Source organism: Triticum dicoccoides, chromosome 4A (assembly GCF_002162155.2).
Source record: "Triticum dicoccoides isolate Atlit2015 ecotype Zavitan chromosome 4A, WEW_v2.0, whole genome shotgun sequence".
Taxonomy (NCBI): Eukaryota; Viridiplantae; Streptophyta; class Magnoliopsida; order Poales; family Poaceae; genus Triticum; species Triticum dicoccoides.
This window is the reverse complement of record NC_041386.1, coordinates 550357802-550369705: the sequence shown is the minus strand read 5'-3', so window position 1 is coordinate 550369705 and position 11904 is coordinate 550357802.

Below are 11904 nucleotides of genomic sequence, written 5' to 3'. Positions count from 1 at the left end.
AGGGTAATACCTCGGCTGCCGGAGGGCCGGGGAGGACGGTCCTTATGGAGACCGGCGACGAGGGCCCCAGTCAATCCATCCCCCAGCCGCAGACTGCTTTGGAGACCAGTACGGCCCCGGAGTCTAGTGAACGACCCCCTGCAGGAGGAAAGGGAGTGGCGACCTCTGCTAATCCGGAGATGCCAAATACCATGACGGGCGCTCTTCAAAGTGCATCCGTCCTAGACGAACACCGCATCCCGATGGGTGCGGTGTCTGAGAAGAATCAGCCCGCCCAAAGCGGACTGAACGAAGCCTTCTCCATTGTGTTAGCAGGCTTCAAGGTACACAATGTAATGTTTTTGATCTTTTTATGAGAAATATGCCCGTATATAGATAGTTGCCTCTAAGACTCTATTCGGTTTTCTGAAAGAAAAGTGAGCAGAGGATCAATAATCAGTTGTTAGGTGGTAACATGCTATCTTATTTGAATTTCAAAACAGGTCTCTCTGTTAGCGGCGACTGTCCAGTCAGCGGAGATTGCCAAACTCAAACGGAAACTGGAGCGAGCCGAAGAGGATCTAGTCCTTGTTAACACGCGGCTCGACCAAGCGCAAGGTATAAGATACATCTTGCTGTATGCCTGTTTATTTCCATGCTTTTGTGGAAGTTGAAGAGCTTTACTGTGCACGGTTGTATAGATGGTGCCGCCGTTGTGGAGACCCTCAGAAGAGAGCTTGCTCAAACCAAGGAGCAAGCAAGGGTAAGCAAGGGAGCCGTCGACAAGGCGACTGCGAACTTGACGGCTGAACAGGCCGCTCGGCGCCGTTTTGAGGAACAGGTGACCGAGATGGGTCAGAAGCTCAAGGACACCGCCGCCAAGTGTGAGTCCTTAGAAACAGAAAATAAGGCGAAGGGGATCGAACTCGCCAAGGCCCTTTAAGATGCTTCGGAGACATGGTCCGAATCCCGTGCAACGCGCGAGGAAATCCGTCAAGCCGGTCAGATAGCGGCTGGTAATCCCTTTCTTTTACATGCTAAATTTGGGGATCAGAAGTATGGCCTGGTTAATCGACTATGGAGTTCTCCAGATGCATATGTGGATCTGCCGACGAGTGCTGCGGCCGCTGCCCAATTCTTCCAGGCCTAGGAGGGGTACGAGGCGGAGGAGCTCTTCTAGTCACAGTTTGTGGGGCAGGAGCGTCCCCTATTGCTAAACAACCAGATGGCGCAATGGGCGGAGCTACATAAGATGTCCGGCGCGGCCATGAAGGACGTCATAGTCCGGTTGTGGCCGACTGAAGTCATTCCGAACTGCTACTCCAGCCTCGTGCAATGTCTCGTCAATGCGCTGCCCCGGATTGAAGCCGTCAAGAGGTGGTCATGTGTGGAAGGAGCGCGTATGGCTTTTGCCCATTTCAAGATGCAGTGGGTGAAAATGAATGCCGAAAAGGTGGCAGTTGAGGGTCCTCCCGAAAGCAAGGCCCATCGCACACCGGAGCGCTATTTCGAGGATGTGCTAAAAGGTGCTCGCCTTATAGAGGGCCAATGCTCTAAGGACGTAGTGTTCGAATAAAAGGGGCCGAACTGTCCTGGGATTTGTGTTATAAACTAAATGTTTTGTAATATATTCATTCCTTGATGAAAAGTTTTTATCCTCCTGTGCGGCCGTTTATTATATCGGAGAGTTCCCAATCGTCGGCTTCAGCCCCCATGTAGATGCTACTGGGGTGTTCGGAATTGCACATAACTACACTTAACCCAATGTCTGAAGGAAATATGCCCTAGAGGCAATAATAAAGTTGTTATTTATATTTCCTTATATCATGATAAGTGTTTATTATTCATGCTAGAATTGTATTAACCGGAAACTTAGTACATGTGTGAATACATAGACAAACAGAGTGTCACTAGTTTGCCTCTACCTAACTAGCTCGTTAAATCAATGATGGTTATGTTTCCTAACCATAGACATGAGTTGTCATTTGATTAACGGGATCACATCATTAGAGAATGATGTGATTAACTTGACCCATCCATTAGCTTAGCACGATGATCGTTTATTTTGTTGCTATTGCTTTCTACATGACTACATGTTCCTATGACTATGAGATCATGCAACTCCTGAATACCGGAGGAACACTTTGTGTGCTACCAAACGTCACAATGTGAGTTGGCATGGATCAAGATTAGGATTTTTCACTCTGATTGTCGGAGAGGTATCTCTGGGCCCTCTTGGTAATGTACATCACTATAAGCCTTGCAAGCAATGTAGCTAATGAGTTACTTACGAGATGTAGCATTACGGAACGAGTAAAGAGACTTGCCGGTAACGAGATTGAACTAGGTATTGAGATACCGACGATCGAATCTCAGGCAAGTAACATACCGATGACAAAGGGAACAACGTATATTGTTATGCGTTTTGACTGGTAAAGATCTTCATAGAATATGTAGGAACCAATATGAGCATCCAGGGTTCGCATTCTTAATGTTCGGTGACGATCGGTATTACGAGTTTATGCGTTTTGATGTACCGAAGGTAGTTCGGAGTACCGTATTTGATCACGGACATGACGAGGAGTCTCGAAATGGTCGAGACGTGAAGATCGATATATTGGAAGCCTATGTTTGGACAACGGAATGGTTTCGGGTGAAAACGGGAGTATACCGGAGCACCGAGAGGTTACCGGAACCCCCCGGGAGGTATATGGGCCTTATTGGGCCTTAGTGGGAGTGTGGGGAAAAGAGCAAAGGAGGGGGCGCCCCCCAAGACCAATCCGAATGGGGAGGGGGGCGGCCCCCCTTTCCTTCCTCCTCCCTCCTCCTTCCTTCTCTCCTAAATCCAACAAGGCAAGGGGGGAATCCTACTCCCGATGGGAGTAGGACTCCCCTTGGGGCACGCCTAGGAAGCCGCCCCCTCCACTCCTTTATATACGGGATAGGGGGGCACCCCATAGACACACAAGTTGATCATTGATCTTTTAGCCGTGTGCGGTGCCCCCCTCCACCATAATCCACATCGGTTATATTGCAGCGGTGCTTAGGCGAAGCCCTATTCCGATAGCAACATCATCACCATCATCACGCCGTCGTGCTGACGAAGCTCTCCCTCGAAGCTCTACTGGATCGTGAGTTCGCGGGACATCACCGAGCCGAACGTGTGCAGATTGCGGAGGTGTCGTACCTTCGGTTCTAGATCGGTCGATCGTGAAGATGTACGACTGCATCAACCGCATTGTCATAATGCTTCCGCTTATGGTCTACAAGGGTATGTAGACGATACTCTCCCCTCTCGTTTCTATGCATCACTATGATCTTGCGTGTGCGTAGGAATTTTTTTGAAATTACTGCGTTCCCCAACAACATCTTGGACCTTGAAGGAGGTGTTAGTGCAGCGAACCAGGCAATCAGACTATTCGGTTTTATTGCTCTCACTTAGCTATAGGAGTTTGACAATGGGTATATTAGGTAGCCCCAAGTATGTACGCGACTATCCTGATGCAGATGCGTTACATATGTGACCGGGAAATGGTCCTTCGTGTAATACGGAAAAATCGCTAAGGATTGTACTGAGTCACCGAGTGGCTGACCAGCTCTTGCCGCATCATGATAGTCGGTTTTCGGCTTTCTGTACTGAGGTGCTTAACCAGATGAACCAGAAATACAATCGCAGTAGTTCTCCCTTTACTACCCTAGCCGATTAGACGAAATGTAAGGTAGCAAGCACAGGAGCCAGGCAACCCAACTATTGACCAAAGACGAGCCGATGCATATAATGCCGAACTCGGGACACTAAATTGTGTTGTAAAGTTGTTCGGACTTTTGTTTGGGAACACTTATGTTTCCTTATAGAGCCCCTGACAATTTTTGTGCCGAGATCTATACATGGGACCACTTAACAGGTGGAATAAAAAATGATACCGAGTAAGAATTTTAGTTTACTGGAATCTAATTGATATGTCAGAATGTAATCTTACAGAAGGTACCATAATCACCAAGGCCATTTTACATGTCGGGGGTTGCTACCTCTTGAGCACTGCGTTGGTTTTCCCTTGAAGAGGAAAGGGTGATGCAGCAGAGTAGTGTAAGTATTTCCCTCCGTTTTTGAGAACCAAGGTATCAATCCAGTAGGAGGCCACGCATGAGTCCCTCGCACCTACACAAACAAATAAAATCCTTGCAACCAACACAATAAAGGGGTTGTCAATCCCTTCACGGTCACTTACGAAAGTGAGATCTGATAGATATGATAAGATAATATTTTTGGTATTTTTATGATAAAGATGCAAAGTAAATAAAGAGAAATAAAAAGTGCCAGAAATAACTTGTTGTCGGGAGATTAATATGATGGAAAATATACCCGGGGGCCATAGGTTTCATTAGTGGCTTCTCTCGAGAGCATAAGTATTACGGTGGGTAAACAAATTACTGTTGAGCAATTGACATAACTGAGCATAGTTATGAGAATATCTAGGTATGATCATGTATATAGGCATCACGTCCAAGACAAGTAGATCGACTCCTGCCTGCATCTAATACTATTACTCCACACATCGACCGCTATCCAGCATGCATCTAGAGTATTAAGTTCAAAAGAACAGAGTAATGCTTTAAGTAAGATGACATGATGTAGAGGGATAAACTCATGCAATGTGATATAAACCCCATCTTGTATCCTCGATGGCAACAATACAATACGTACCTTTGCTGCCCCCACTGTCACTGGGAAAGGACACCGCAAGATTGAACCCAAAGCTAAGCACATCTCCCGTTGTAAGAAAGATCAATCTAGTAGGCCAAACCAAACTGATAATTCGAAGAGACTTGCAAAGATAACCAATCATACATAAAAGAATTCAGAGAAGATTCAAATATTGTTCATAGATAAACTTGATCATAAACCCACAATTCATCGGCCTGAACAAACACACCGCAAAAGAAGATTACATCGAATAGATCTCCACGAGAATCGTGGAGAACTTTGTATTGAGATCCAAAGAGAGAGAAGAAGCCATCTAGCTAATAACTATGGACCCGAAGGTATGAGGTAAACTACTCACACATCATCCGAGATGGTATGGTGTTGATGTAGAAGCCCTCCGTGATCGATGCCCCCTCCGGCGGAGCTCCAGAAAAGGCCCCAAGATGGGATCTCACGGGTACAGAAGGTTGCGGCGGTGGAATTAGGTTTTTGGCTCCGTATCTGGTAGTTTCGGGGTACGTAGGTATATATAGGAGGAAGAAGTATGTCGGTGGAGCAACATGGGCCCCACGAGGGCGGAGGGCGCGCCTTGGGGGGGGGGGGTAGGCGCGCCCCCTACCTCGTGCCTTCCTGGTAGCTTTCTTGATGTAGGGTCCAAGTCATCTGGATCATGTTCGTTCCAAAAATCACATTCCCGAAGGTTTCATTCCGTTTGGACTCCGTTTGATATTCTTTTTCTGCGAAACTCTGAAATAGGCAAAAAACAGCAATTCTGGGCTGGGCCTCCGGTTAATAGGTTAGTCCCAAAAATAATATAAAAGTGTATAATAAAGCCCAATAATGTCGAAAATAGAATATGATATAGCATGGAACAATAAAAAATTATAGATACGATGGAGACGTATCAAGCATCCCCAAGCTTAATTTCTGCTCGTCCTCGAGTAGGTAAATGATAAAAATAGAATTTTTGATGTGGAATGCTACTTGGCATAATTTCAATGTAATTCTCTTAATTGTGGTATGAATATTCAGATCTGAAAGATTCAAGACAAAAGTTTAATATTGACATAGAAATAATAATACTTCAAGCATACTAACTAAGCAATTATGTCTTCTCAAAATAACATGGCCAAAGAAAGTTATCCCTACAAAATCATATAGTCTGGCTATGCTCTATCTTCACCACACAAAGTATTTAAATCATGCACAACCCCGATGACAAGCCAAGCAATTGTTTCATACTTTTGGTGTTCTCAAACTTTTTCAATCTTCATGCAATACATGAGCGTGAGCCATGTACATAGCACTATATGTGGAATGGAATGGTGGTTGTGGAGAAGACAAAAAAGAGAAGTTAGTATCACATCAACTAGTCGTATCAACGGGCTATGGAGATGCCCATCAATAGATATCAATGTGAGTAAGTAGGGATTGCCATGCAACGAATGCACTAGAGCTATAAGTATATGAAAGCTCAAAAAAAGGAACTAAGTGGGTGTGCATCCAAGTCGCTTGCTCACGAAGACCTAGGGCATTTTGAGGAAGCCCATCATTGGAATATACAAGCCAAGTTCTATAATGAAAAATTCCCACTAGTATATGAAAGTGATATCATAGGAGACTCTCTATCATGAAGATCATGGTGCTACTTTGAAGCACAAGTGTGGTAAAAGGATAGTAGCATGTTCCCTTCTTTTTTTCTTTTTTTAGTCCGGAGTCTCACCCTGAGTTATGGGGGAATCATAGTCTCCATCATCCTTTCATCACTTGGGACAATGCTCTAAAAATGATGATCATCACACTTTTATTTACTTACAACTCAACAATTACAACTCAATACTTAGAACAAAATATGACTCTATGTGAATGCATCCGGCGGTATACCGGGACATGCAATGAATCAAGAGTCACATGTATGAAAGAATTATGAACGGTGGCTTTGCCACAAATACAATGTCAACTACATGATCATGCAAAGCAATATGACAATGATGGAGCGTGTCATAGTAAACGGAACGGTGGTAAGTTGCATGGCAATATATCTTGGAATGGCTATGGAAATGCCATAATAGTTAGGTATGGTGGCTGTTTTGAGGAAGGTATGTGGTGGGTATATGATACCGGTGAAAAGTGCGCGGTATTAGAGAGGCTAGCAACGGTGGAAGGGTGAGAGTGCGTATAATCCATGGACTCAACATTAGTCATAAAGAACTCACATACTTATTGCAAAAATTATTAGTTATCAAAACAAAGTATTACGGGCATGCTCCTAGGGGGATAGATTGGTAGGAAAAGACCATCGCTCGTCCCCGACCGCCACTCATAAGGAAGACAATAAATAAATAAATCATGCTCCGATTTCGTCACATAACGGTTCACCATACGTGCATGCTACGGGAATCACAAACTTCAACACAAGTATTCCTCAAATTCACAACTACTCAACTAGCATGACTCTAATATCACCATCTCCATATCTCAAAACAATTATCAAGTATCAAACTTCTCATAGTATTCAATGCACTTCTATGAAAGTTTTTATATTATTCCTAAAAAAAAATTCCATGTTGTTCTAAAGGACTCTCAAAATAATATAAGTGAAGCATGAGAGATCAGTTATTTCTATAAAACAAATCCACACCGTTCTCTAAAAGATATAAGTGAAGCACTAGAGCAAAATCTATATAGCTCAAAATATATAAGTGAAGCACATAGAGTATTCAAATAATTTTCAAATCATGTGAGTATCTCTCAAAATGTGTGTACATCAAGGATGATTTTGGTAAACTAAAAAGCAAAGACTCAAATCATACAAGACGCTCCAAGCAAAACACATATCATGTGGTGAATAAAAATATAGCTCCAAGTAAAGTTACCGATAGACGAAGACGAAAGAGGGGATGCCTTCCGGGGCATCCCCAAGCTTAGGCTTTTGGGTGTCCTTGAATTTTACCTTGGGGTGCCATGGGCATCCCCAAGCTTAGTATCTTGCCACTCCTTGTTCCATAATCCATCAAAACTTAACCCAAAACTTGAAAACTTCACAACATAAAACTCAAAATAGAAAATCTCGTGAGCTCCGTTAGCGAAAGAAAGAAAAACACCACTTCAAGGTACTGTAATGAACACATTCTTTATTTATATTGGTGTTAAACCTACTGTATTCCAACTTCTCTATGGTTTATAAACTATTTTACTAGCCATAGATTCATCAAAATAAGCAAACAACACACGAAAACAGAATCTGTCAAAAACAGAACAGTCTTTAGTAATCTGTAGCTAACGCAAGTTATGGAACCCCAAAAATTCTAAAATAAATTTCTGTACGTGAGGAATTTATCTATTAATCATCTGCAAAAATAATTAACTAAATATCACTTTCCAAATAAAAATGGCAGCAATTCTCGTGAGTGCTAAAGTTTCTGTTTTTTACAGCTAGATCAAAAAGACTTTCCCCAAGTTTTCCCAACGGTTCTACTTGGCACAAACACTAATTAAACACAAAAAACACAACCAAAACATAGGCTACATAAATTATTTATTACTAAACAGGAGCAAAAATCAAGGAATAAAAATAAAATTGGGTTGCCTCCCAACAAGCGCTATCGTTTAACGCCCCTAGCTAGGCATAATAGCAAGGATAGATCTAGGTATTGCCATCTTTGGTAGGCAATCCATAAGAGGCTATCATAATAGATTCAAAAGGTAATTTTATTTTCTTTCTAGGGAAGTGTTCCATGCCTTTCCTTAACGGAAATTGGAATCTAATATCCCTTCCTTCATATCAATAATTGCACCAATCATTCTAAGGAAAGGTCTACCAAGAATAATATGACATGAAGAATTGCAATCTATATCAAGAACAATAAAATCTACGGGCACATAATTCCTATTTGCAAAAATAAGAACATCATTAATTCTTCCCATTGGTTTCTTAATGGTGGAATCCGCAAGGTGCAAGTGTAAAGAGCAATCATCAAAATCACGGAAACCTAGCAAATCACACAAAGTCTTTGGAATCGTGGAAACACTAGCACCAAAATCACACAAAACATAGCATTCATGATCTTTAATTTTAATTTTAATAGTAGTTTCCCACTCATCATAAAGTTTTCTAGGGATAGAAACTTCCAACTCAAGTTTTTCTTCATAAGATTGCATCAAAGCATCAATGATATGTTTGGTAAAGGCTTTATTTTGACTATAATCATGTGGAGAATTTAGCACGGATTGCAACAAGGAAATACAATCTATCAAAGAGAAATTATCATAATTAAAATCCTTGAAATCCAAGATAGTGGGTTCATTAATATCTAGGGTTTTGATCTCTTCAATCCCACTTTTACCAATTTTTGCATCAAGATCTAAAAGCTCCGAATTTTTGGAACGCCTTCTAGGTAAAGGTGGATCATATTTAGTCCCTTCATTATCAAGATTCATATTGCAAAACAAAGATTTAATAGGGGACACATCAATAACTTTTAGATCTTCATCTTTATTTTCATAGAAACTAGAAGAACATGCTTTCACAAAACAATCTTTCTTAGCACGTATCCTAGTGGTTCTTTCTTTGCACTCATCAATGGAAATTCTCATGGCCTTGAGAGACTCATTGATATCATGCTTAGGTGGAATAGATCTAAGTTTCAAAGAATCAACATCAAGAGAAATTCTATCAACGTTCCTAGCCAATTCATCAACTTTAAGCAATTTTTCTTCAAGCAAAGCATTGAAATTCTTTTGCGAATTCATAAACTCCTTAACACTAGTCTAAAATTCAGAGGGAATCTTATTAAAATTTCCATAAGAGTTTTTGTAGGAATTACCATAATTATTAGAGGAATTACTAGGATATGGCCTAGGATTAAAGTTTCCTCTATACGCGTTGTTACCAAAATTATTCCTACCAACAAAATTCACATCCATAGATTCATTATTATTCTCAATCAATGTAGACAAAGGCATATCATTAGGATCACAAGAAACTCTTTTATTAGCAAGTAATTTCATAAGTTCATCCATCTTTCCACTCAAAACATTAATTTCTTCTATCGCATGCACTTTCCTATTAGTAGATCTTTCAGTGTGCCATTGAGAATAATTAACCATAATATTATCTAGGAGTTTAGTAGCTTCTCCTAAAGTGATTTCCATAAAAGTGCCTCCCGCGGCCGAATCTAAAATATTTCTAGAAGCAAAATTCAATTCGGCATAAAAAATTTGTATAATCATCCACAAATTCAAACCATGTGTAGGGAAATTACGTATCATTAATTTCATCCTCTCCCAAGCTTGTGCAACATGTTCATGATCAAGTTGCTTAAAATTTATGATATCGTTTCTAAGCGAGATGATCTTAGCGGGAGAAAAATACTTAGAGATAAAAGCATCTTTGCACTTATTCCAAGAATCAATACTATTTTTAGGCAAAGACAAAAACCAAGCTTTAGCACGATCTCTAAGCGAAAAAGGAAATAGCTTCAATTTAACAATATCATTGTCCACATCTTTCTTGTTTTGCATATCACACAAATCAACGAAGCTATTTAGATGGGTAGCGGCATCTTCACTAGGAAGGCCGGCGAATTGATCTTTCATGACAAGATTCAACAAAGCATCATTAATTTCACAAGATTCAGTATCGGTAAGAGGAGCAATCGAAGTGCTAAGGAAATCATTGTTGTTGGTATTGGTAAAGTCACACAATTTGGTATTATCTTGAGCCAACGTGACAAGCAAGCAATCCAACACAGAGCAAACAAGAAGCGAGCGAAAAAGAGGCGAACGAAAAAGAGAGAGGGCGAATAAAACAGCAAGGGTGAAGTGGGGGAGAGGAAAACGAGAGGCAAATGGCAAATAATGTAATGCGGGAGATAAGGGTTTGTGATGGGTACTTGGTATGTTGACTTTTGCGTAGACTCCTCGGCAACGGCGCTAGAAATCCTTCTTGCTACCTCTTGAGCACTGCGTTGGTTTTCCCTTGAAGATCAAAGGGTGATGCAGCAAAGTAGCATAAGTATTTCCCTCAGTTTTTGAGAACCAAGGTATCAATCCAGTAGGAGGCCACGCACGAGTCGATCGCACCTACACAAACAAATAAAATCCTCGCAACCAACGCAATAAAGGGGTTGTCAATCCCTTCACGGTCACTTACGAAAGTGAGATCTGATAGATGTGATAAGATAATATTTTTGGTATTTTTATGATAAAGATGCAAAGTAAATAAATTGAAATAAAAAGTGCCAGAAATAGCTTGTTGATGGGAGATTAATATGATGGAAAATAGACCCGGGGGCCATAGGTTTCACTAATGGATTCTCTCGAGAGCAGAAGTATTACGGTAGGTAAACAAATTACTGTTGAGCAATTGACAGAATTGAGCATAGTTATGAGAATATGTAGGTATGATCATGTATATAGGCATCACATCCGAGACAAGTAGACCGACTCCTGCCTGCATGTACTACTATTACTCCACACATCGACCGCTATCCAGCATGCATCTAGAGTATTAAGTTCAAAATAACAGAGTAACGTTTTAAGTAAGATGACATGATGTAGAGGGATAAACTCATGCAATATGATATAAACCCCATCTTGTTATCCTCGATGGCAACAATACAATACGTGCCTTGCTGCCCCTACTGTCACTGGGAAAGGACACTGCAAGATTGAACCCAAAGCTAAGCACTTCTCCCATTGCAAGAAAGATCAATCTAGTAGGCCAAACCAAACTGATAATTCGAAGGGACTTGCAAAGATAACCAATCATACATGAAATAATTCAGAGAAGATTCAAATATTGTTCATAGATAAACTTGATCATAGACGCACAATTCATCGGTCTCAACAAACACACCGCAAAAGAAGATTACATCGAATAGATCTCCACGAGAATCGTGGAGAACTTTGTATTGAGATCCAAAGAGAGAGAAGAAGCCATCTAGCTAATAACTATGGACCAGAAGGTATGAGGTAAACTACTCACACATCATCGGAGAGGCTATGGTGTTGATGTAGAAGCCCTCCGTGATCGATGCCCCCTTCGGCGGAGCTCCGGAAAAGGCCCCAAGATGGGATCTCACAGGTACAGAAGGTTGCGGTGGTGGAATTAGGTTTTTGGCTCCGTATCTGGTAGTTTGGGGGTACGTAGGTATATATAGGAGGAAGAAGTACGTCGGTGGGGCAACATGGTCCCCACGAGGGTGGAGGGCGTGCCT